This window comes from Hyla sarda, chromosome 1 (genome assembly GCF_029499605.1).
Source record: "Hyla sarda isolate aHylSar1 chromosome 1, aHylSar1.hap1, whole genome shotgun sequence".
NCBI classification, from domain to species: Eukaryota; Metazoa; Chordata; class Amphibia; order Anura; family Hylidae; genus Hyla; species Hyla sarda.
The window spans coordinates 135,962,994-135,987,329 of NC_079189.1; positions in this window are offsets into that span (position 1 = coordinate 135,962,994).

Below are 24,336 nucleotides of genomic sequence, written 5' to 3' on the forward strand. Positions count from 1 at the left end.
CATCAAATGCATAAGTCAAATTTACATACATTTCTCAAAACTTATATAACTAGCAGAAACATTTTATATATGTGATTGATTAATATAAGGTCATCTATAAAAGGACTAGGTCACTATATTTTTATTTTCTGTAGTTTCCTTTACGTTTTCCCAGTAACATAGTTTGAAAAATGTCCAATCAAGTCCAACCTAAAACTCTACTCTGTTGATCCAGAGGAAGGCAAAAAACAAAAAAAACAAAAAACAAAGAGGCAGATGGCAATTGCCTCATGGTAGAGAAAAAAAATTCCTTCCTGACTCCAAATATGATCCCCAGATCAATGTTCTAGTTAGAGATTCTGACATTTACAGCCCACCATCATTTTTTAACACTGGGGTAATAGGAAGCCATTTTATTTCTCAGTAGAAACAGACTCTCCTTTGAGTTTTTCAATTTGAAGTTTACATGCTTTTTTTTTTTTTTTAACAAAAATATTAGGATATATGTTACTGACCAGAAGGCAGACAGTTTGTTGCTATATTAACCCCTTAAGGACCAGGCCATTTTACACCTTAGGACCAGAGCATTTTTTGAACATCTGACCACTGTCACTTTAACCTCTTCATTGCTTATCCATACGCCCATGGGAAATCCAGTCCCCACCGCTAGCCGGTTGGGGACCGGAGCCGGATGCCTGCTGAAATCGTTCAGCAGGCATCGCGGCATATGGCCCAGGGGGGTCCTTATGTCCCCCCATGTCGCCGATGGCCGCAGATCGCTGGACAATTCAGCCCAGCGATCTGCGGCAGATTCCGGGTCAATCGGGTCTCCAGTGTCTCTGACGGCCCCGAACAGCCATAGCTAGCAGGGGTGAGCTGGTTTACCGGCCGACCAATCAGGGCACCTGCTGCGGGTGTCACTCCCGCAACCCGATCCGCCCCTCTTCCGGAGGACGTGAGCGAGTGCGGGACGTGGACCCCGGCAGCTGGGGACCCCGATCCCCGGTGTCAATGTTGGGATCCGGGCCCCAGGAGCGGCGGCGGCGAGGGACTGACATGTATGCGGCGGCTTGCAGCAGTTGGAGATGAGTGAGTGCTTAGCAACAGCTCCCAGCATGCAAAAAGGGCATGCTGGGAGCTGTAGTTATGCAACAACAGGAGACAGACTACCACAAGTCCCAGCATTCCCTTATGGACATGCTGGGACTTATAATTTTGCAACAGCTTGAGGCACACTGGTGTGAAACACTAAGTTAGGTCACAAACTCAGTGATACACAACCAGTGTGCCTACAGCTGTTGCAAAACTAAAACTCACAGCATGTACAGTCTGTCAGCGCATGCTGGGAGTTGTAGTTTTGCAACAGCTGGATGTCCCCCCCCCCCCCCCCAATGTGAATGTACAGGGTACACTCACATGGCCAGAGGTTTACAGTAAGTATCCGGCTGCAAGATTGAGCTGCGGCAAATGTTCTGCCGCAGCTCAAACTGCCAGCGAGGAACTACTGTGAACCCCTGTCTGTGCGACTGTACCCTAAAAACACTACACTACACTAACACAAGATAAAAGAAAAAGTAAAAAACACTACATATAAACATACCCCTACACAGCCCCCCTCCCCTCCCCAATAAAAATGAAAAACGTCTGGTACGCCACTGTTTCCAAAACAGAGCCTCCAGCTGTTGCAAAACAACTACTCCTAGTATTACCAGACAGCCACTGACTGTCCAGGTATGCTGGGAGTTTTACAACAGCTGGAGGCACCCTGTTTGGGAATCACTGGCATAGAATACCCCTATGTCCACCCCTATGCAAGTCCCTAATTTAGGCCTCAAATGGGCATGGCGCTCTCCCTTTGGAGCCCTGTCGTATTTCAAGGCAACAGTTTAGGGTCACATGTGGGTTATCGCTGTACTCGGGAGAAATTGTGTTACAAATTTTGGTGGGTATTTTCTGCTTTTACCCTTTTTAAAAATGTCAAATTTTTGGGAAAACAAGCATTCCCTTACGTCCTAACCAGCAGCACAAGTGGGGTGTTCTGCCCCTGTGAAGCTGGCAGGACGGTGGAATTTTTAATTCCGCCCAAGCAATTTAAATTAATTAGCCCCCCCATAAAAGGCCTCCTCCCCTAGGCCATCTCGCTTTTTTTCTGTCCTGTGTAAGGACAGCAGGACGGTGCAGGCTCCTTTGGAGCCTGCCTGGATGTCTCCCCTGCATTGGGGAGATATTTTTGGGGCGCAGTACCTTTTTCAACTGCCCCCTGTTTTTTTCTTTTTATATTATCTGGGCCTCCGGCCTGGTTTATCTTAAAACTATTTGTTTTGAGTATTTTATGTTGCTATAGGGATCCGGTGATCCCTCATAGCATTAGGGATGCCGCTGCGGGTTTTTTCTTACCCGCCTGGCTTCCCACGTGTCCCGGCGCACGCTCGCCTCCATTACACTGTGCGAGCCGTGGACCGGAAGTACGTCATCTGACGACTTCCGGTCCCGGCCTCACTTTCTTCAGCGCTTTGCGCTGCCTTTTAAGTTTTATATTTAGGTGAAAATTCAGGCGTGAGCCCTTTCCTAGTTGGGAAGGGCTCAGTGGATAATTTTTATTAAAATTCCCTTCCGGGTGTTTCAGCCTATTGCAGGCTGGTCTTTCTCTGAAGGGGGCGGGGCTTCCGGGCCCCTTCCCATATAAAGACAGCTGAGACCTTCATTCAGTCTCTGCTGCCATCATAGCTAGTCCTATTTACAAGCCTAGCATTAGTGGTTAGAGCTCCTATCTGCATTATAGGTATCTTTCCCTCTCTATTTGGCGTTAGGGCGATAATAATTTTATTTATTATCCCTAACTTATTTTCTTTCTTTCCAGAGTCATGTCTACTCCTTCCTCTAGTGACCCACACTCTGGTGGTCGTAAGGCTAGCGCCAAAAAACGCCATCTAACTTGCGCCAATTGCGGCACTCCGCTTCCGGACGCTTACGAATATAACAGGTGTCCCGGTTGCCGTCCACCCTCTAATCCAGCTGAACCTACTGTCCAGGACATGTTCATCTGGATGAAGGAGTTTATGGGAAATTCCATATCTGAAATTAAGAGTGCTCTTGTTCCCAAAAGAGCTAGAACTGAATCCACTCCTCCTTCTGTGGCGGAAGAATCCGTTATGTCGGTCGATGTATTGGACCAGAGGTCATCTGTACAGTCTGAACAGCCTGTTGAGGTGAAGATGTTTCCGCCTCTTTTCCCTGCGGAAAAGACGCAGAGATTACTTAGGTCCATCCGGTCAAGGGACCAGGATGTTGACCAAGGGGAAGCCTCTGCATCCACCTCTAGAGAACCTTGGGTTTTCAAGGTGAATGATGCACGCAAAAAGATGATGAAGGCTGAGTGGAAGCACGCAGATAAACCTGCGCTTGTCACTCGTACCTTCAAATTGATGTACCCTCTCTCGAACGCGGAATCTGATTCCTGGATGCCACCTCCTAAGGTTGATATGGCAGTAAATAAACTGTCCAAGAGAGTCTTGGTTCCCGCGGATGATGGAAGCAACCTCCAGGACCCGCTTGATAGGAAGGTGGATTCCCTTCTCAGACGCACATATTCGGCAGCATCAGCGTCTGCCTCTGTGGCTATTGCCTCGGGAGAAGTGTCTGACTTCGTGAAGGAGCGTGTGGAGCGCATACAGACTGAGATTGACAACAATGTCCCCAGGGAAGACATCTTGGACAGCTTCAAGACACTCCTCCTTGGTATAGACTTCCTCTGCGAGGCCTCCCAGCAACACCTTAAGCTAGCTGCCAAGTCCATGGCACTCGCTTCTGCTAGCAGACGTCCCTTGTGGTTACGCCCTTGGGTAGCGGACAACACCTCCAAGTTTAACTTGTGTGGGATGCCTTTCGAGCCTACTTGGCTATTTGGTTCTGAGCTGGATCGCATAATGGAAGGTTATGCTGACAAAAAAGGCAGGTGCCTTCCTGTTCAGGCCTTTCGGGGTAAAGGTAGAGCAAGAGGGGGGAAGTCCCAGGGCCCTCCTAGATCCCAGAGACGTCAGTCCTTTCAAAAACGTGGTGGAGGTCGCGGCCGCGGTAAAGACCGGAAGGCCGAGCTATGACTCTCCACTGACATCCACCAACGTTTTCCCTCTCCCTCCCCTCAAGTGTTTGTTGCAGAGAATCTATCTGCCCATCCTCCTCCAGTAGGAGGACGTTTAAGTTTATTCCTTACAACCTGGATGCAAGAAATCCAGGATCCCTGGGTTCTGAAGGTTATTCAGTCGGGGTACAGGATAGAATTTACCTCCCCTCCCCCAAGGAAGTTTGTCTTAACAAAGTTACTTCCTCAGCCAAAACAGGCTGTCATAGAAACCTCAGTTCTCCAATACTTGGAAAAGCAAGCTTTGGAAGAAGTTCCCCCAGATCAAAGAGGATCTGGCGTCTACTCCCCGATATTTTTGGTTCCCAAACCAAATGGCGACTGGCGCATGATAATAGACCTGCGCTACCTAAACCGATTTATAAGGAAAAGGCGGTTCAGAATGGAAACCATTCGCTCGGTGGTCAGTATCCTGAACCCACAAGATCTCATGGTCACTATAGACTTGAAGGATGCATACCTTCATGTCCCTATATTTCCTGCCCACAGGAAGTTCTTAAGAATCGCCATCACCATAAAAGGTATGGTAAGGCATTTCCAATTTGCTGTTCTACCGTTCGGCATTACCTCCGCTCCCCACACCTTCACAAAGGTGGTGGCTCCAGTTGTCTCTGCTCTAAGACTAAAAGGCCTAGAGATTGTTCCTTATCTAGACGACTGGCTTTTAAAAGCCGCGACTCTAGACATTCTTCAAGCTCATCTTCAACTGACCCTGGATTTTCTTCAACACCTAGGGTGGCCCATAAATTGGGAAAAATCCGAGATCATTCCATCTACCTCAAGAAGGTTTCTGGGGTTTGTCCTAGACTCCTCTCGGATGACGCTGTCTCTCACCCCAGAAAGGAGAGAGCGCGTCATAAGAGCCGCAGAGTTTTTGTCGGTACCCCGCAGAGTGCCCATCAGAACTCTAATGAAGATGTTGGGCCACATGTCAGCGTCTGAAGAAGCAGTCCCCTGGGCCCTGTGGCACCTCCGACCTCTCCAAGATCAGGTCTTGACTGCCTGGAATCGCAACCCCAGTGGGTTGGACAAAAAATGCACCCTGTCGTCCGAAGTCCGTGCCTCTCTCAGGTGGTGGACGAACCTGACAGATGGGAAGTCCTTGATTCAACCTCTGTGGATCACTATGACCACGGACGCCTCCCTTCTAGGGTGGGGAGCCCATCTGGACGACCATCCGGTTCAGGGTACCTGGACCCCTCAGGAAAGGTTACTCTCATCCAACATGAGAGAACTGAGAGCAGTTCGTCTTGCGCTCCTCCACTTTGCTCCCCATATCTTAGGGAAAGCAATAAGAGTCCGGTCAGACAACACCACTGTAGTGGCTTATATCAACAGACAGGGTGGCACAAAGTCCCAAGTGCTCCTCAGGGAGACCGGACTTATTCTATCGTGGGCAGAGCTCAACCTATCCCACCTTGTTGCAGTCCACATCAAGGGGGATCTCAACGTAGTGGCAGATCGTCTAAGTCGCGGGCTTGCAGTCCAGGGAGAATGGTCTCTCAACGAGAAGATCTTCAGGAGGATAACCCTGAAGTGGGGTACACCAGAAATAGACCTCATGGCAACCCGGCTGAATGCCAAAGTGAGCAAGTTTTGTTCCCTTTACAAGGAGGACAATCCGGTGGCGATAGACGCTCTGTCCATCGCATGGAGGTTCAGGCTGGCCTACATATTCCCTCCACTTTCCATGATACCCAGGGTATTGATGAAAGTCAGGCAAGACCAGACCTCAGTGATTGCCATCATCCCATTCTGGCCGAAGAGGTCTTGGTTCACCCAACTCATGAGGATGAGTCAGGGGTGTTATTGGAGGCTTCCCCACGTGCAGAACCTTGTGTCTCACAACACAGGCTCCTGCCTAGATCTGAGGAGACTCAATCTGACAGCCTGGAGATTGACAGGACCCTACTAAGGAGTGGGCTTCCTGCGGAGGTCTTGAGAACTATTGCACACTCGAGAGCAGAGTCTACAAACAAGGTTTACTCCAGGATAAAGAAGATTTTCCTTCAATGGTGTGCCACGAAAGAGGTAGTTACCTCAGATCCTCCTCTTTCTGCAATACTGCGTTTTCTCCAGGATGGCCTTGACAAGGGTCTTAGCCCATCCACCTTAAAGGTTCAGGTCGCAGCACTCTCTGCCTTCCTAGGCAGGTCTCTATCACAAGAATCCCTGGTTAGAAGATTCCTCAAAGGGGCTGAAAGACTTAAACCTACAGTTCTCAGACCTATTCCCAGTTGGGATTTAACCACTGTTCTCAGGGGGTTATGCGCTCCCCCCTTTGAACCTCTGGAAGAAGTAGACTTTAGGTATTTATCCCTTAAAGTCACTTTTTTATTGGCCATAACCTCAGCCAAGAGAGTGGGTGAGCTTCAGGCCCTTTCGGCTTTCGAGCCTTACACTGTTTTTCTACAGGACAGAGTCCTTTTGAGGTTTTTACCTACCTTCCTTCCTAAGGTTCCGACTTTCTCCAATACCAACCAGGTCATTTCTCTTCCAGTTCTACTGCCTAATCCATCCTCTCCTGAAGAAGCGGTTGACCACACTCTGGACATCTCTAGAGCTCTCAGAGTCTATATCTCAAGAATTGGAGAATTCAGGAAGTCGGAACACCTCCTTGTCTCTTTTTCTGGAAAGAACAAGGGCTTGAAAGCCTCTAAACCTACCCTAAGTAGGTGGATTAAGGAGGCAATCCGAGAGACCTTCATAGTCCAGGAGCTAACTCCTCCTGCCTTGGTCACTGCCCATTCCACTAGGGCAGTCTCTACTTCCTTTGCTGAGAAAAGGTCTGTTCCTCTGGAACAGATTTGTGCTGCTGCTTCTTGGAGCACCCACAATACTTTTTTGAGTCATTACAGGGTTAATGCCAAACGATCGGAAGAGTTGGCCTTTGGGCAGTCAATCCTAAGTGCCACTCTGCCGTAGTCCCTCCCTATTTGTGTTGTTACTCGCTAAGTCCCCACTTGTGCTGCTGGTTAGGACGTAAGGGAAGCGTTAATTTTTAACGTAAATTTGTTTTCCCTTAGTCCTAACAGCAGCACACAAATTTCCCGCCCTAAACTTTTTTGTTACTTGTTATTAAGCGAGATGGCCTAGGGGAGGAGGCCTTTTATGGGGGGGCTAATTAATTTAAATTGCTTGGGCGGAATTAAAAATTCCACCGTCCTGCCAGCTTCACAGGGGCAGAACACCCCACTTGTGCTGCTGTTAGGACTAAGGGAAAACAAATTTACGTTAAAAATTAACGCTTTTAGGTAAAAAAAATTTTTTTTTTACATATGCAAAAGTCGTGAAACACCTGTGGGGTATAAAGGTTCACTTGACCCCTTGTTACGTTCCCCGAGGGGTCTAGTTTCTAAAATAGTATGTCATGTGGTTTTTTTTTTTTTTTTTGCTGTCCTGGCACCATAGGGGCTTCCTAAATGCGGCATGCCCCCAGAGCAAAATTTGCTTCCAAAAAGCCAAATGTGACTACTCCTCTTCCGAGACCTGTAGTGCGCCAGCAGAGCACTTTCACCCCCATATGGGGTGTTTTCTGAATCGGGAGAAATTGGGCTTCAAATTTTGGGGGGTATTTTCTGCTATTACCCTTTTTAAAAATGTAAAATTTTTGGGAAAACACACATTTTGGGTCAAATTATTATTATTTTTTTACATTTGCAAAAGTCATGAAACACCTGTGGGGTATTAAGGCTCACTTTATCCCATGTTACATTCCCCGAGGGGTCTAGTTACCAAAATGGTATGCCATGTTGTTTTTTTGCTGTTTTAACACCCTAGGGGCTTCCTAAAGGTGACATGCCCCCCAAAAACCATTTCAGAAAAATGTTCTCTCCAAAATCCCCTTGTCGCTCCTTCCCTTCTGAGCCCTCTACTGCGCCCGCCGAACACTTTACATAGACATATGAGGTATGTCCTTACTCGAGAGAAATTGGGCTACAAATACAAGTAAAAATTTTCTCCTTTTACCACTTGCAAAAATTCTAAAATTGGGTCTACAAGAACATGTGAGTTTAAAAATGAAGATTTTGAATTTTCTCCTTCACTTTGCTGCTATTCCTGTGAAACACCTAAAGGGTTAATGTCATTTTGAATACTGAATGTCATATTGAATACTTTGGGGGGTGTAGTTGTCATAATGGGGTCATTTGTGGGGTATTTCTAATATGAAGACCCTTCAAATCCACTTCAAAACTGAACTGGTCCCTGAAAAATATCGAGTTTGAAAATTTTGTGAAAAATTGGAAAATTGTTGCTGAACTTTTAAGCCCTCTGATGTCTTCCAAAAGTAAAAACTTATCAATTTTATGATGCAAACATAAAGTAGACATTTTGTATATGTGAATCAAAACATTTTTTTATTTGTAATATAGATTTTCCTTACAAGCAGAAAGCTTCAAAGTTAGAAAAATGCAAAATTTTCAAACTTTTCATCAAATTTTGGGATTTTTCACCAAGAAAGGATGCAAGTTACCACAAAAATGTACTACTATGTTAAAGTAGAATATGTCACGAAAAAACAATCTCGGAATCAGAATGATAACTAAAAGCATCCCAGAGTTATTAATGTTTAAAGTGACAGTGGTCAGATGTGCAAAAAACGCTCTGGTCCTTAAGGCCAAAATGGGCTTGGTCCTTAAGGGGTTAAACATTAATAACTCTGGGATGCTTTTAGTTATCATTCTGATTCTGGGATTGTCTTTTCGTGACATATTCTACTTTATTTTGGTGGTAAATTTTCGGCGTTACTTACATCCTTTTTTGGTGAAAATCCCAAAATTTCATGACAATTTTGAAAATTTTGCATTTTTCTAACTTTGAAGCTTTCTGCTTGTAAGGAAAATGTATATTACAAATATTTTTTTTTTATTCACATATACAATATTTCTACTTGTCTATGTTTGCATCATAAAATTGATGAGTTTTTACTTTTGGAAGACATCAGAGGGCTTCAAAGTTCAGCAGCAATTTTGCTCTCTACTTGTAAGGAAAATGGATATTCACTATATATTTTTTTTTATTCACAAATACAATATGTCCATTGTATGTTGGCATCATAAAATGGACATATTTTTGCTTTTTGAAAAAATTAGAGGGCTTCAGAGTAAAGCAGCAATTTTAAAAAATGTCATGAAAATTGCTAAATCTGAAGGGACAGATGTTACAGAACTACAACTCCCAGCATGGCAGTCTAGGCATGCTGAGAGTTTTAGTTTGGCAACATCTGGAGGGCTACCGTTTGGGCACCACTGTAACAGTGGTCTCCAAACTGTGACCCTCCAGATGTTGCAAAACTACAACTCCCAGCATGCCCAGACAGCCTTTGGCTGTCTGGGCATGCTGGGAGTTGCAGTTTGGCCTTCCAAGTGGTTGCCACAGTAAAGATCACTTTACTTTCACTTTCAATTCCCCCCTCCCCCACAGTAGTTTCCCTACCTGACCCAGGATCCAGCAGTCTCCAGCAACGATCGGGGTCTCCAGGCATCTTCTCCTGCAGGTACCAACCTCCATCTTCTTCCCATGATCCCCTCGACATCCTGGGGTGGGCAGAACGGGGGGTTGCCATGGCAACCCACTGTCCTGCTCTGCCATTGATTAGAATCAATTCTGACCAATGGCAGGGGATAGGAGGAAATCACAGCATTGCAACTTCACTCCTACCCTTCAGGATGATCTGAGCTGTCACTGACAGGTCAGATCATCACAATTTTCCGGGTGATCGGGTCACCAGAGACCCGATCAGCCCGGAATAGGAGAAAATCGCATGTCTGAATTGACATGCGATTTTCTGCGATCTCCAACATGGGAGGGGGGGGGGGGTCCCGAGCCCCCCCTCGGCATTTGCACGGCATGCCTGCTGAAGGATTTCAGCAGGAATGCAGTTCCGATCTCTGCCCAGCGCACGGCAGAGACCAGAGAAACACCAGGACATTCTGGAACGTCCTTGGTCCTTAAAGCCCAGGGTACGGGGACGTTCCAGAACGTTCTTGGTCCTTAAGAGGTTAAGGCACAGTAGTCCCCCCTAAAAACATTACTGGTAGAAAAAGGTTTCTCCATACTTAAAGGGATACTCCAGGGAACTAAACCCATAGCCCATCCTTTCCCTTACACCAACCTATGTATTTGTCTAAATATCATTCATTAGCTATATGCATCAGTTTCCTTCTTCCTCAGCTGTGACTTACAAGCAGGGAGTGAGAGGAAAACGTCAGTCTCAGATCCACCTTGTCTGCTTAGTGAGACCTAGCCCCCTCCTTTCAAGACAACACCATGTGATTTCAGTCTGGTCTAGAGCTCTGGCTGTACAGACACTCCTCCCCTCCCCTCCCTTCCCTTCCATGTGTGAGGAGCTTGTAAGACATGAGAAAAGCTCAGAGGAGATTCTCAGTCAAAAACTGTACTTTTCCTGTGTAGATCTAATCACTGACTGCTGCCATTCAGAGCGCAGCATGATTTATTGCTGGAGGAAGGATAGTCTGAAAGAAAAGACCTGTACAGTGTGTTTGCCGCAGTGTAAGCCTGCACATAGATAGTGAAAGCAGTTGGCTGGTAGCCATTACACAGAGCTGCACTGACTTCTGGGAAAAATAATATTTAGGAGACATCAGGGGCCAAAGGAGCTGCCAAAACCACATGAATAACTACAGTGGACACAGAACAGGTATTGTGGTGGCTTTGGGGCATTTTTATTTTTCTTAACTTCCCTGGAGTACTCCTTTAAGGATAAAAGGATATTCCAGAGGAAAAATATTGCTTATGCCACCAACCTAACAAAGTTATATATTTTTGTGGGGAAAAAAACAACTTTCTTTTATAAAATTGTACCATTCCTATGTAATATCCTTTAGATGTAGTCTGGCAGCAGTAATAGCTGATATGGGGTTCTCTGGTGGCATCAATGTCCATGTCAGGCACTGCAGGGCTGTTGGTTCTTGCCCTGGTTCCCACTCACTTTCTGGTTGCTTTGCTGAGGCTGCAGCACGCAGCGCTGGTGACAGAGAGCCTCCCTCCAGTGTATTGTGTATGGTAATGCATTTTAGCTGGGCATGAGAACATTTGATATAGTATTACACAGCACAAAGGATGGAGGTGAGAATCCTTATTGTGCAGAAAAATAAAATATCACAACCTTTAGTTGATTTTCAGAGCCATCGTGTGTAGGAAGGAAATCCCAAGTGTTCTATTGATAATTTGTGTTACGAAAAAAGAGTTGCAGCATCAGCATGTCTTCTCTCTATGTTTAGCAAGTGATCTTGGTATATTAACTGAGATTTCATGAAAATAAAAAGCACAGTTCATTTCAGTTAGGAGCAATTCAATGCTTTCCATATTAAAGAACAGATAAAAACTGGCTTTTTCACCCACAGTAACCAACCACAGCTCAGCTTTTATTTCTCAAATTGCTCAGATACAGTGAAAGCTAAGCTCTGACTGGTCGCTATGGGCAGTAAAAAAAGTTTTCCAGAAACCTTTTCCCCTAAAGAAAAAAGAAAACTCAAACTCACGTCAGGCTTCAATATACATATAGTTAAATTATGTGAAACACAATAGGCATCTTCTTTGATCACAGTTGTCCTCTTTCCTTTTCTATTTTGTCCGGATTAGAGATGAGCGAAATTTTGAAAAATTCAATTCGGCCAATTTACCGAATTTTTCGAAAAAATTTGGTTCCATAACAATTTATTTGTGGCGAATCTATATTAAAACCGCCTATTTCTGGACTACAGAGAACCTAATAGGGGTGTAGAACACTTTGCATTGTTCTAAAACACATATGGAGTGTGCTGGGGTAGCAAAATAATACTGTTATTCAGAATGACATGCATAGAGGCATCACATTTAGAATCACTGCCACAGAGCAGCACAATGACAGAGCCTGGAGGTGGCATCAGTATGAGGACACCATATAGTGGCTGAATGACACAGCGTGGAGGTGTTGGCAGCATGGGGAGACCATACAGTGGCTAAATGACACAGCGTGGAGGTGTTGGAAGCATGACGAGACCATATAGTGGCTGAATGACACAGCGTGGAGGTGTTGGCAACATGAGTAGACCATAAAGTGGCTGAAAGACACAGCTTGGATGTGGATGAAGCATCAGGAGACCATATAGTGTCTGAATGGCACAGCCTGGAGTTGGCAGCACCATGAGGCGACATTAGGGCTCCACAATACCTAAGATTAAAAGACAAATTTTTAAATTTAAATTGAAGATTTAGGGTAGCTAGTGCTACCATAAAAAATGTTTAGGCCCAGACCCAGGCCCAGCAGTATCAGTAAACCATATATTGGCTGAATGGCACAGCCTGGAGTTGGCTGAAGCATCAGGAGACCATATAGTGTCTGAATGGCACAGCCTGGAGTTGGCAGCAGCATCATACTAACATACTTATAGTGTATATTAGGGGAGTACAATACGCTTCACTACACCTAAAACAGTATTTGTCTAGAACAGCAGCAAGTGTGTACTATTGGCTGTCCTTTCACAGCATATAGACCCATGACAGATTAAGAGGTAAAAAATAGTACACTACTTAGATGTAGGTATGTGGTATGCACTTATGAGGGCAGAAAAATATGCTACAGTACAATTAAAAATACTAATTTTTACCTGTGTCCCAGATTCCAAAATTCCTTTATAATCAGAAATTGTCATAATACCACCTGACATTCAAAATAATAAAATGATACATTCTCTGAAGAAAAGGATCCTTCATTAGATGACAATGTGAGTATTGTGTGTTCCAGTGACATTAGCTCATCGGAGGAACAGGAAAACATGATAAAACTTAATTCTGCAACTGAAAAACCACAACAAAGAATGAACGACTTAAAGCCTACTGGAACTGAGGAACTTCAAAATGTTAAATCTACGACCTGGGATAGTCAGTCAATTCCAACAGCCAGTGATCAGTATCCACAGTTCCCTGTTTCTGCTAGTCCTTGGCAATATTCCTTTTATTACTGGTATCAACAGGGCAATAATGCTGGGAGAGTAACTTAAGGATACCCACATGTTTCCTACAATACACAGTCAATATATGGAGACAATATAGTGGCTGAATGACACAGCCTGGAGGCGGCCAAAGCATGAGGAGACCATATAGTGTCTGAATGGCCCAGCCTGGAGTGGGCTGAAGCATGAAGAGAGACCATATAGTGTCTGAATAGCACAGCCAGGAGTTGGCTGAAGCATGAGGAGACCATAGAGTTGCTGAATGGCACAGCCTTGAGCTGGAAACAGCATGAGTATGCACTTATGAGGGCAGAAAAATATGCTACAGTACAATAAAAAATAAAATTTTTTACCTGTGTCCCAGATTCCAAAATTCCTTTATAATCAGAAATTGTCATAATACCACCTGACATTCAATTCAAACTAGGGCTTCCCAATCTCTAAGATTAAAAGATGAATTTTGAAATTTTAATTGAAGATTTGAAGAAAATTGAAGATTTAAGATTAGCTAATGCTACCATCAAAACATTTTAGGCCCAGGCCCAGCAGCATCAGTAAAACAAATATTGGCTGAATGACACAGCCTGGAGTTGGCTGAAGCATGAGAATAGACCATATTGTGGCTGAATAAGACAGCCTGGAGGTAGCAAAAGCAGCATCAGGGGTCCTGAAAGTGACCCGGTTACAGAGTGGTGCAGTGGGTGGCAATACCAGTACCCGGTGACAAAGGTGGGTGAAAAAAGGTCTGATGAGGAGGAATGTTTGTAACTGGAAAGCAGCGCCTTAAATCTGTTTGGCACTAACCATATTTGTAAAATGTTGGTGTTGCACCATGGTCAATCTGCTCTCATGCATCAGGCATTGGTGGGTGGAAATCCTGGCTGATCCATGCCTGATTCATCTTCACAAAAGTTAGTATCTCCCCATTTTTCGTGGACACACGAGTTCTCCTTGGGGTGACTATGGCCCCCGCTGCACTAAACACCCGCTCTGATGGCACACTACTGGCCGGGCAGGACAGCTTTTCCAGGGCAAACTCTGCTAGTAGCGGCCACAAATCAAGTTTGGCTGCCCAGATTTCCAGCGAATCTTCAAGGTGTGTTGGCATGGGCATGTCAAGGTATGCCACCACCTGCTGGTTCAGGTCCTGCTCCAGGTGTACCTGCTGCTGATGAGTTGCTTCACTATGCGGGTGAAAAAAGCTACTCATCAGCGACTGTAGACTGTACTGCTCTTGCCACCCCACCCCTCCCCAGCAGCCATGGCAGTGGAAGGTAAGCACAGGGGGCCCCCCGATTCAGACCTGCGAAAGGATGGACGATGGCGCTGATAGGCATTGGCCAACTGATTACATAGGATGCCTTTGTAGTAGGTCACTTTGTTCTCCCTCTCAGTGGGTGTAAAAAAGGCCCCTATTTTGTGGCGGTAGCGAGGGTCCAATAAGGTGGATATCCAGAATGCTCCCGAATGCTCCCGAATGCTGACAATTTGGCTGTCACTACGCAAGCAAGTGAGCATGCATCGTGCCATTTGTGCAAGGGACTCAGAACGAACTCCCTGCCTCCATCTCCACTGCATACTGCAACGGTGTGTCTGGGTCTTCTGTCTCGCCTTCCTCATAACCCTCTAGCTCCTCTGGCTTCTCCTGCTCCTCCTCTCTTTTCAGATTACTGTAAAAACCACCCATTTGGCGAAACCTAAACTGTGCTCCACTGTACCCTACCCCCTCCTCCTCCTCCAGTTCAGCCCCCACAGGGCTCATGTGGCCATGAAATGTAGGCGCCACGTCTTCAGTACCCTGACCAGCCATCGTTTCCAACACGTGTTGTAAGAAATGAAGCAGTGGAATGACATTGTTAATCCCATAATCCCGTAATGTGGTTTCCTCAAAGGTCCTGAGCAAACGTCAGGTGTCACGTATGAGCTGCCACTGGTTCAAATTGAAGTTACACAGGGGAGTACCCCTATTAGCTTGAATCATCAAGAAATCGGTGATGGCTTTTCTCTGTTCACACAGTCGGTCCAACATATGGAGGGTGGAATTCCGTGTGGCAACATCACAAATCAGACTATGTTGGGCGATACCGTTCTGACGCTGCAGCTCAAGGAGGGTGTGCTTTGAGGTGCACGAGTGGCTGAAGTGCATGCAAAGTTCCCCTCCCATTGTTAGGATGTCTTGCAAATGGGGGGAACACTTCAGTAACTGCTACACAACCAGATTGAACCGGTGTGCAATGTAGGGCACATGGCTCCGGCTTCCCAGTCGCAGCGCAGACGAGATGTTCTTCCCGTTGTCAGTCACCATGGTTCCCATTTCCAGTTTTCGTGGAGTAAGCCATGCTCCAATTTCTTTATGAATGACTTTTAGCAGTTCTTTCCCTGTGTTCGATAAGGCAAACCATGTGAAGAAGAGCGTGAGACCTTCGTGCCCTGCACACATGGTATGCTGAAGGGCCACTGAGATTCATCTGGGCAGTGGAGGCTGAGGACACAGTGGAGGATGAGGAGGCAGAGTTGCACACTGTCACAGGACCAACGGTCTGAGAGCGTGGAGGAGGAAGCTGCGTGAACTGTCCAAGTTGGTGTTGAGGCTGTGCAGGAACCACATTCACCTAGTGAGCCATAAAGGACATGTATTGTCCCTGACTATAGTTACAGCTCCAGACGTCGGCTCTGCCGTGCATTTTGGTAAATACCAACAGGCTCAAGAACTGGACTACCTTCTCTTCCACAAAATTGTGCAGGGCTGGTACTGCCTTCTTCGCAAAGAAATGACGGCTTGGTACTCTCCACCTCGGCTCGGCACAAGCCATCAGTGCTCTGAAAAGGGCAGAGTCCAGCACTTGAAAAGGAAAGGACTGCAGCACCAGCAATATGGACAGGAGCACATTCAGCTTCTGTGCCATTGGATGAGTGGGTGCATACTGTTGTCTCTTGGACATGGCTTTGCCGATGGATTGTTGGCGGAATGGCTGACAATAAGTAGGAGGAGCAGGAGCATCTGGAGTTACAGAAGGAGAGCATGACACACAGCTCCCTTGGGCTGAGGTGGTGGAGCCTTGGCTGGCAGAAAAAGGGAGCGGCGTGCCACTGTGTGATGCAGCAGGCTGGACCACTATATCAGAGCCACGGTTCTCCCAGGTCACTTTATGGTGGCGAATAGAGATGAGCGAACTTACAGTAAATTCGATTCGTCACAAACCTCTCGGCTTGGCAGTTGATGACTTATCCTGCATAAATTAGTTCAACTTTCAGGTGCTCCGGTGGGCTGGAAAAGGTGGATACAGTCCTAGGAAAGAGTCTCCTAGGACTGTATCCACCTTTTCCAGCCCACAGGAGCACCTGAAAGCTGAATTAATTTAACCAAGATAACCCATCAACTGCCGAGCCGAGAAGTTCGTGACGAATCGAATTTAATGTAAGTTCGCTCATCTCTAGTGGCGAAGCATATGTTGATGCCAACATTGGGTGCTAACATTGGGTGCCAACATTGGGACCCTCGCCACGCTTCATCTTCTGCCGACATGTCTTGCATGTGGCTTTGTGAACCTCCTCCGGATGCTTGATGAAAAATTGCTTCAAAACCGAGTAGCTAATTTTCACACCAACAGTCCGCACTACTTGACTGCTACTGCCCCCGTGTCCAAAAACCCCTGTTCCACTACCTCCCGGGAAGGTAGGCTGCCGCGAAGTCTCCTCCGGGCATTTTTTGCTCCAGAATTTCCACTTCTGCCACCATGCTGGCTGACTGGCAACCATGCTACCACCTTTCCGGCTCAGCTGCGTCCTCATGGGCAATCTGCAACTCTCTTCTCCTGATGATAATGAAGCCCCTTCTGCACCAAGCTCCTAATTGCGATCAGCTTCATCATCATCAACAAGTGTCTGCACATCACTGATGTCCTCCTCAGGTTCCTCAACATTGTCTGCTTCAGGACCCTGAACCCTGGCAACAATGCCTCCCACGTCACTCTCCTCATCACTACTTGTCCGCCTAGCGGAGGAAGCGGTGGATGTCTTCTCCACTTGTTGGCTGGGCAGTAGCTGCTGACTGTCCTCTATTAGATTGTCCTCGGTGAATAGTGGATCTAAACCCACAGCATAAGATACTTCTGTAGGGTGGGAATAGCAGAGGACAGAGGCAATGGGAAGACAGAGACTGCTCCCGGGCAATGCCAACTCAAAGTTGTGTCTGAGGAACCCACCAACTGTTGAATGGGGGTATCAGATGTCACTTGTGATGAAGTGGATCGTGTTAAACAATCAATAACGGCAGATGGGTTGCTGGTCGAGACAAGACCGCTAGCTGATACCGGGAGCTCAGGCCTCTCGCTGAGACTCCTGTTGACACTCGCCCCTAGTCTGCTGCAACCTCTGCCTGATGAATTTAGGCCTCTGCCACTCCTCTGGCACTTCTGAGTCTGACATACTTAGTGCGTATATGAGGGTATTGCAATATGCTTCACTACGCTTAAAACAGTACTTGTCTAGAACAGCAGCAGGTGTGTACTTTTTATAGAATAATGTATGGAGATACAGACCTCAAGATACACATATGATAGTGTTCTGTGTGAGATGTCAGGATGGAATGTATAGTGATTAATGGTCTAGTGTCAGGATATGGTGATATTAATTAACGTATATTACTGACTGGGTATCATAACAGATTAGTATAGTGTTAATTAATAATAAATATTGAATTAAATTGATATGGTACAAATAAATAAATGATAAATAATAGATACAGGCTAAGTGATAGAGGTGATAATAATATAAATTTTAATTATTTGGTATTGTGTGTGTGGCTGTGCAGGGCCCTTGCACTAACCACACCTTTAAATACTTGTATACTGATTTGGATACAAAAATAGTGGATAAACTTTATTCAAGTGCATTATAAAATCATACATAAAATACAAGGTACTATACAGATGAAAGCTACAGAAAAAGGTAGTGGTACTAAATCCACAATGGTAGACAATACAGACGGCAGGGATACAGTCCACAGATGTCAAATTGCAACATGCCCATAAGTAGTAGAAATAAATAATACAACATACATATAATGAATGTATAAAGCTGGTATATGTCCTCAAAGGGGCTATGGGTAAAGTGCAAATAACAAATTGCATGGCACCTAGCCCTATTCAGAGGTTAGTCAGCAGCATTAGATAACAACGAAGATAAGAGCATGAAAGACAGCATAAAGTAACAAATACCTGCCATACACCAAAAGGGGAGATCACTACCTGTACCCCAACGCGCGTTTCGCGTATGGGCTTCGTCAGGGGGCGTGTCTAGTGCTAAAGAGCGTCCCTATTTATAGTGGTCCTCCAAACATAATTGGTTAGGGTAAAGTTGAGGGGCAGCTATTACAGCCAATGGTGGTGGGTGTATTACAAAATCACCTACTTGTAGATGCGCATCAGTTCCGACAGCCTAAGTGATAGGACAAGTACCGCATGTGGCGCTGGTGCACAAGTAGGTGATTTTGTAATACACCCACCACCATTGGCTGTAATAGCTGCCCCTCAACTTTACCCTAACCAATTATGTTTGGAGGACCACTATAAATAGGGACGCTCTTTAGCACTAGACACGCCCCCTGACGAAGCCCATACGCGAAACGCGCGTTGGGGTACAGGTAGTGATCTCCCCTTTTGGTGTATGGCAGGTATTTGTTACTTTATGCTGTCTTTCATGCTCTTATCTTCGTTGTTATCTAATGCTGCTGACTAACCTCTGAATAGGGCTAGGTGCCATACAATTTGTTATTTGCACTTTACCCATAGCCCCTTTGAGGACATATACCAGCTTTATACATTCATTATATGTATGTTGTATTATTTATTTCTACTACTTATGGGCATGTTGCAATTTGACATCTGTGGACTGTATCCCTGCCGTCTGTATTGTCTACCATTGTGGATTTAGTACCACTACCTTTTTCTGTAGCTTTCATCTGTATAGTACCTTGTATTTTATGTATGATTTTATAATGCACTTGAATAAAGTTTATCCACTATTTTTGTATCCAAATCAGTATACTGGTATCTTCTTCTTTTGGTGTAGTTAGGTTATGATAGGATCCAGTTTACGCAATTGCCTGTTAGCCAATTGTGTTTGTTCAGTGACAGTGACCTTTAAATACTTGGTTAAAACAAATAAAGCATATAATATATAATATCATTAAACATGTGATAGATATAGGTATAGGCAATAAATATCTGCAATAAAATTGATGAGATAAAATGAGAGATCAGCAGTCCCTAATTGTAATAGCTGAAGATAGAATAGTTAATGTTGAGGTGATACAGTTCAATGTGAGGGAATAGTGCTTGATTCCTCGATGGTTATCCACTGCAACAAAATTCAAAGTTCAAAGTGCTATGCAGAGTTCAAAGTGCTAAGCAGTATATGGTGGAAGTTCAAGGTGCTACAAAATGTATGATTATGATCCTCCACTGAGTTAGTAGATGACTTAAAAGAGGTTGTTGTAGCAATTGTAGCAATTGTAACAGAGGACTATTGTAGCAATTGTAACAAAGTTCATGTAAAAGTTGTTGGTGCACAGCACCGCTCACCGCTTCATTAAATATATAGCAACTGAAGAAGGGGACACCCTGAAACGCGTTTGGCAGTATACCCAGTCCAATCAGCTAAATCCCATTTGCAACGGCTGGAACCCCCATGTTTTGGGACCACTGCTAAACCTAGGAGCGCGCATTTTCGCAAGAGGACGCGGCTCCGCTATCTTCCCAGCACATCCACCGCTCACCGGCACCCGCCTTATCCATCGGCCAGACGCAGATCTGAGCCAGCCTCCGGACCATCCAAGTGCAGCCTCCCCCCAGTGCAGAACACCTTCTTCACGGCATACCGGCTCCACGGCATCTGCCAACTCCCGGCAGTAAGATCCTGAGCCAGCGCAGGGAGATCCCAGGCTTTTCCCGCCTGAGAACGAGAAGGACCGTACTACACATCAGAGCGCACCAGGGAACCGGTGAGCGGTGCTGTGCACCAACAACTTTTACATGAACTTTGTTACAATTACTACAATAGTCCTCTGTTACAATTGCTACAATTGCTACAACAACCTCTTTTAAGTCATCTACTAAATCAGTGGAGGATCATAATCATACATTTTGTAGCACCTTGAACTTCCACCATATACTGCTTAGCACTTTGAACTCTGCATAGCACTTTGAACTATGAATTTTGTTGCAGTGGATAACCATCGAGGAATCAAGCAATATTCCCTCACATTGAACTGTATCACCTCAACATTAACTATTCTATCTCCAGCTATTACAATTAGGGACTGCTGATCTCTCATTTTATCTCATCAATTTTATTGCAGCTATTTTTTGCTTATACTTATATCTATCACATGTTTAATGATATTATATATTATATGCTTTATTTGTTTTAACCAAGTATTTAAAGGTGTGGTTAGTGCAAGGGCCCTGCACAGCCACACACACAATACCAAATAATAAAAATTGATATTATTATCACCTCTATCACTTAGCCTGTATCTATTATTTATCATTTATTTATTAGTACCATATCAATTTAATTCAATATTTATTATTAATTAACACTATACTAATCTGTTATAATACCCAGTCAGTAATATATGTTAATTAATATCACCATTTCCTGACACTAGACCATTAATCACTATACATTCCATCCTGACATCTCACACAGAACACTATCATATGTGTATCTAGAGGTCTGTATCTCCATACATTATTCTATATTATACTTTGACACGTAGGGTTAACGTGTATCATACAGTACCTCGATACTCATTTATCACCTATTAGTGTGAGCCCCCCACCTTCAATTTATTTTTTCAGGTGTGTACTTTTGCCTGGACTTTCACAGCATCTAGGCCCTTGACAGATTAACAAAATAGTACACTACTTAGATGTACGTAAGTGTTATGCACTTATGAGGGTAGAAAAATGCACTACAGTACACTTAAAAAAGTATCTGAGTACACCAGGCGGTGAGTACTTTTGCCTGGACTTTCACAGTATCTAGGCCCTTGACAGATTAACAGGTTTAAAGGGGTACTCCGCCCCTAGCATCTTATCCCCTATCCAAAGGATAGGGGATAAGATGTCAGATCGCGGGGGTTCCGCTGCCGGGGACCCCCGGGTTCTCCACAGCAGCACCCCGCTATCATTACTGCACAGAGCAAACTCGCTCTGTGCGTAATGATGGGCAGTACAGGGGCCAGAGCATCGTCACAGCCCGCCCCCTCAATAGATGTCTATGGGAGGGGGCGCAGCGGCCATCACGCCCCCTCCCATAGACTTGCATTAAGGGGGTGGCCCGTGACTACAGCCCAGCCCCTGTATCGCCAGTCATTACACACAGAGCGAGTGTGCTCTGGGCAGTAATGATAGCGGGGTGCTGCTGCGGAGATCCTGGGGCTCCCCAGCAGTGGGACCCTGGCAATCTGACATCTTATTCTCTATCCTTTGGATAGGGGATAAGATGTCTAGGGGTGGAATACCCCTTTAAAATAGTACACTACTTAGAGATAGGTGTCACGATGCCGGCTGGCAGGTAGTGGATCCTCTGTGCCAGAGAGGGATTGGCGTGGACCGTGCTAGAGGATCGGTTCTAAGTCACTACTGGTTTTCACCAGAGCCCGCCGCAAAGCGGGATGGTCTTGCTGCGGCGGTAGTGACCAGGTCGTATCCCCTAGCAACGGCTCAACCTCTCTGGCTGCTGAAGATAGGCGCGGTACAAGGGAGTAGACAGAAGCAAGGTCGGACGTAGCAGAAGGTCGGGGCAGGCAGCAAGGATCGTAGTCAGGGGCAACGGCAGGAGGTCTAGAACACAGGCTAGGAACACACAAGGAAACGCTTTCACTGGCACTAAGGCAACAAGATCCGGCGAGGGAGTGAAGGGGAAGTGAGGTGATATAGGGAAGTGCACAGGTGTAAACACTAATTGGAACCACTGCGCCAATCAGCGGCGCAGTGGCCCTTTAAATCGCAAAGACCCGGCGCGCGCGCGCCCTAGGGAGCGGGGCCGCGCGCGCCGGGACAGAACTGACGGAGAGCGAGTCAGGTACGGGAGCCGGGGTGCGCATCGCGAGCGGGCGCTACCCGCATCGCGAATCGCATCCCGGCCAGAGGCGGTATCGCAGCGCCCCGGGTCCGTGGAACCGACCGGAGCGCTGCAGTGAGAGGAGTGTAGCGAGCGCTCCGGGGAGGAGCGGGGACCCGGAGCGCTCGGCGTAACAGTACCCCCCCCCTTGGGTCTCCCCCTCTTCTTGGAGCCTGAGAACCTGAGGACCAGACTTTTGTCCAGGATATTGTCCTCAGGTTCCCAGGACCTCTCTTCAGGACCACAACCCTCCCAATCCACTAGAAAGAAGGTTTTCCCTCTGACCTTTTTAGATGCTAAAATTTCTTTGACGGAGAAGATGTCCGAGGAGCCGGAGACAGGAGTGGGGGGAACAGATTTGGGAGAGAAACGGTTAATGATAAGTGGTTTAAGAAGAGAAACATGAAAGGCATTAGGAATACGAAGAGAAGGAGGAAGAAGAAGTTTGTAAGAGACAGGATTAATCTGGCGCAAAATCTTGAAAGGACCAAGATAGCGTGGTCCCAACTTATAGCTAGGGACACGGAAGCGGACATATTTGGCGGAGAGCCATACCTTGTCTCCAGGGGAAAAAATGGGAGGAGCTCTTCTTTTCTTATCCGCGAATCTCTTCATGCGTGAAGAAGCCTGTAAGAGAGAATTTTGGGTCTCTCTCCATATGATGGAAAGATCACGAGAAATTTCATCCACAGCGGGCAGACCAGAGGGCAAGGGGGTAGGGAGGGGGGGAAGAGGGTGACGGCCGTACACCACGAAAAACGGGGATTTGGAGGAAGATTCAGAGATTCTGAAATTATACGAGAATTCGGCCCAAGGTAGAAGATCTGCCCAGTCATCCTGGCGGGAGGAAACAAAATGTCGTAAATAGTCACCCAAGATCTGGTTAATTCTTTCTACTTGTCCATTGGATTGAGGATGGTATGCAGAAGAAAAATTTAATTTAATCTTGAGTTGTTTACAGAGAGCCCTCCAGAATTTAGACACAAATTGGACGCCTCTATCCGAGACGATCTGCGTAGGCAACCCGTGAAGACGAAAAATGTGTACAAAAAATTGTTTAGCCAACTGAGGCGCTGAAGGAAGACCAGGAAGAGGGATGAAATGTGCCATTTTGGAGAATCGATCAACGACCACCCAAATAACAGTGTTGCCATGGGATGGGGGTAAGTCAGTAATAAAATCCATACCAATCAGAGACCAAGGTTGTTCGGGAACAGGCAGAGGAAGAAGAAAACCAGCGGGCTTCTGGCGAGGAGTCTTATCCCGGGCACAGATAGTGCAGGCTCGCACAAAGTCCACCACATCAGTCTCCAGAGTCGGCCACCAATAGAAGCGGGAGATGAGTTGCACAGATTTCTTGATGCCCGCATGACCTGCGAGATGAGAGGAGTGACCCCATTTGAGGATTCCGAGGCGTTGGCGTGGAGAAACAAAGGTCTTTCCTGGAGGAGTTTGCCTGATGGAGGCTGGAGAAGTGGAAATCAGGCAGTCAGGAGGAATGATGTGTTGAGGGGAGAGTTCAATTTCAGAAGCATCTGAGGAACGAGAGAGAGCATCGGCCCTAATGTTCTTATCAGCAGGCCGAAAGTGAATTTCAAAATTAAATCGGGCAAAGAACAGAGACCACCTGGCCTGACGAGGATTCAGCCGTTGGGCAGACTCGAGGTATGAGAGGTTCTTGTGATCGGTGTAAATAATAACTGGAAATCTTGATCCCTCCAGCAGATGCCTCCATTCCTCAAGTGCTAATTTAATGGCTAGAAGCTCTCGATCCCCGATGGAGTAGTTCCTCTCCGCCGGAGAGAAGGTCCTAGAAAAAAACCCACAAGTAACAGCATGCCCGGAAGAGTTTTTTTGTAGAAGGACAGCTCCAGCTCCCACTGAGGAGGCATCAACCTCCAATAGGAAGGGTTTAGATGGGTCAGGTCTGGAGAGCACGGGAGCCGAAGAGAAGGCAGACTTGAGTCGTTTAAAGGCGTCTTCCGCTTGAGGAGGCCAAGACTTGGGATCGGCATTTTTTTTGGTTAAGGCCACAATAGGAGCCACAATGGTAGAAAAATGTGGAATAAATTGCCTGTAATAATTGGCGAACCCCAAAAAACGTTGGATGGCACGGAGTCCGGAGGG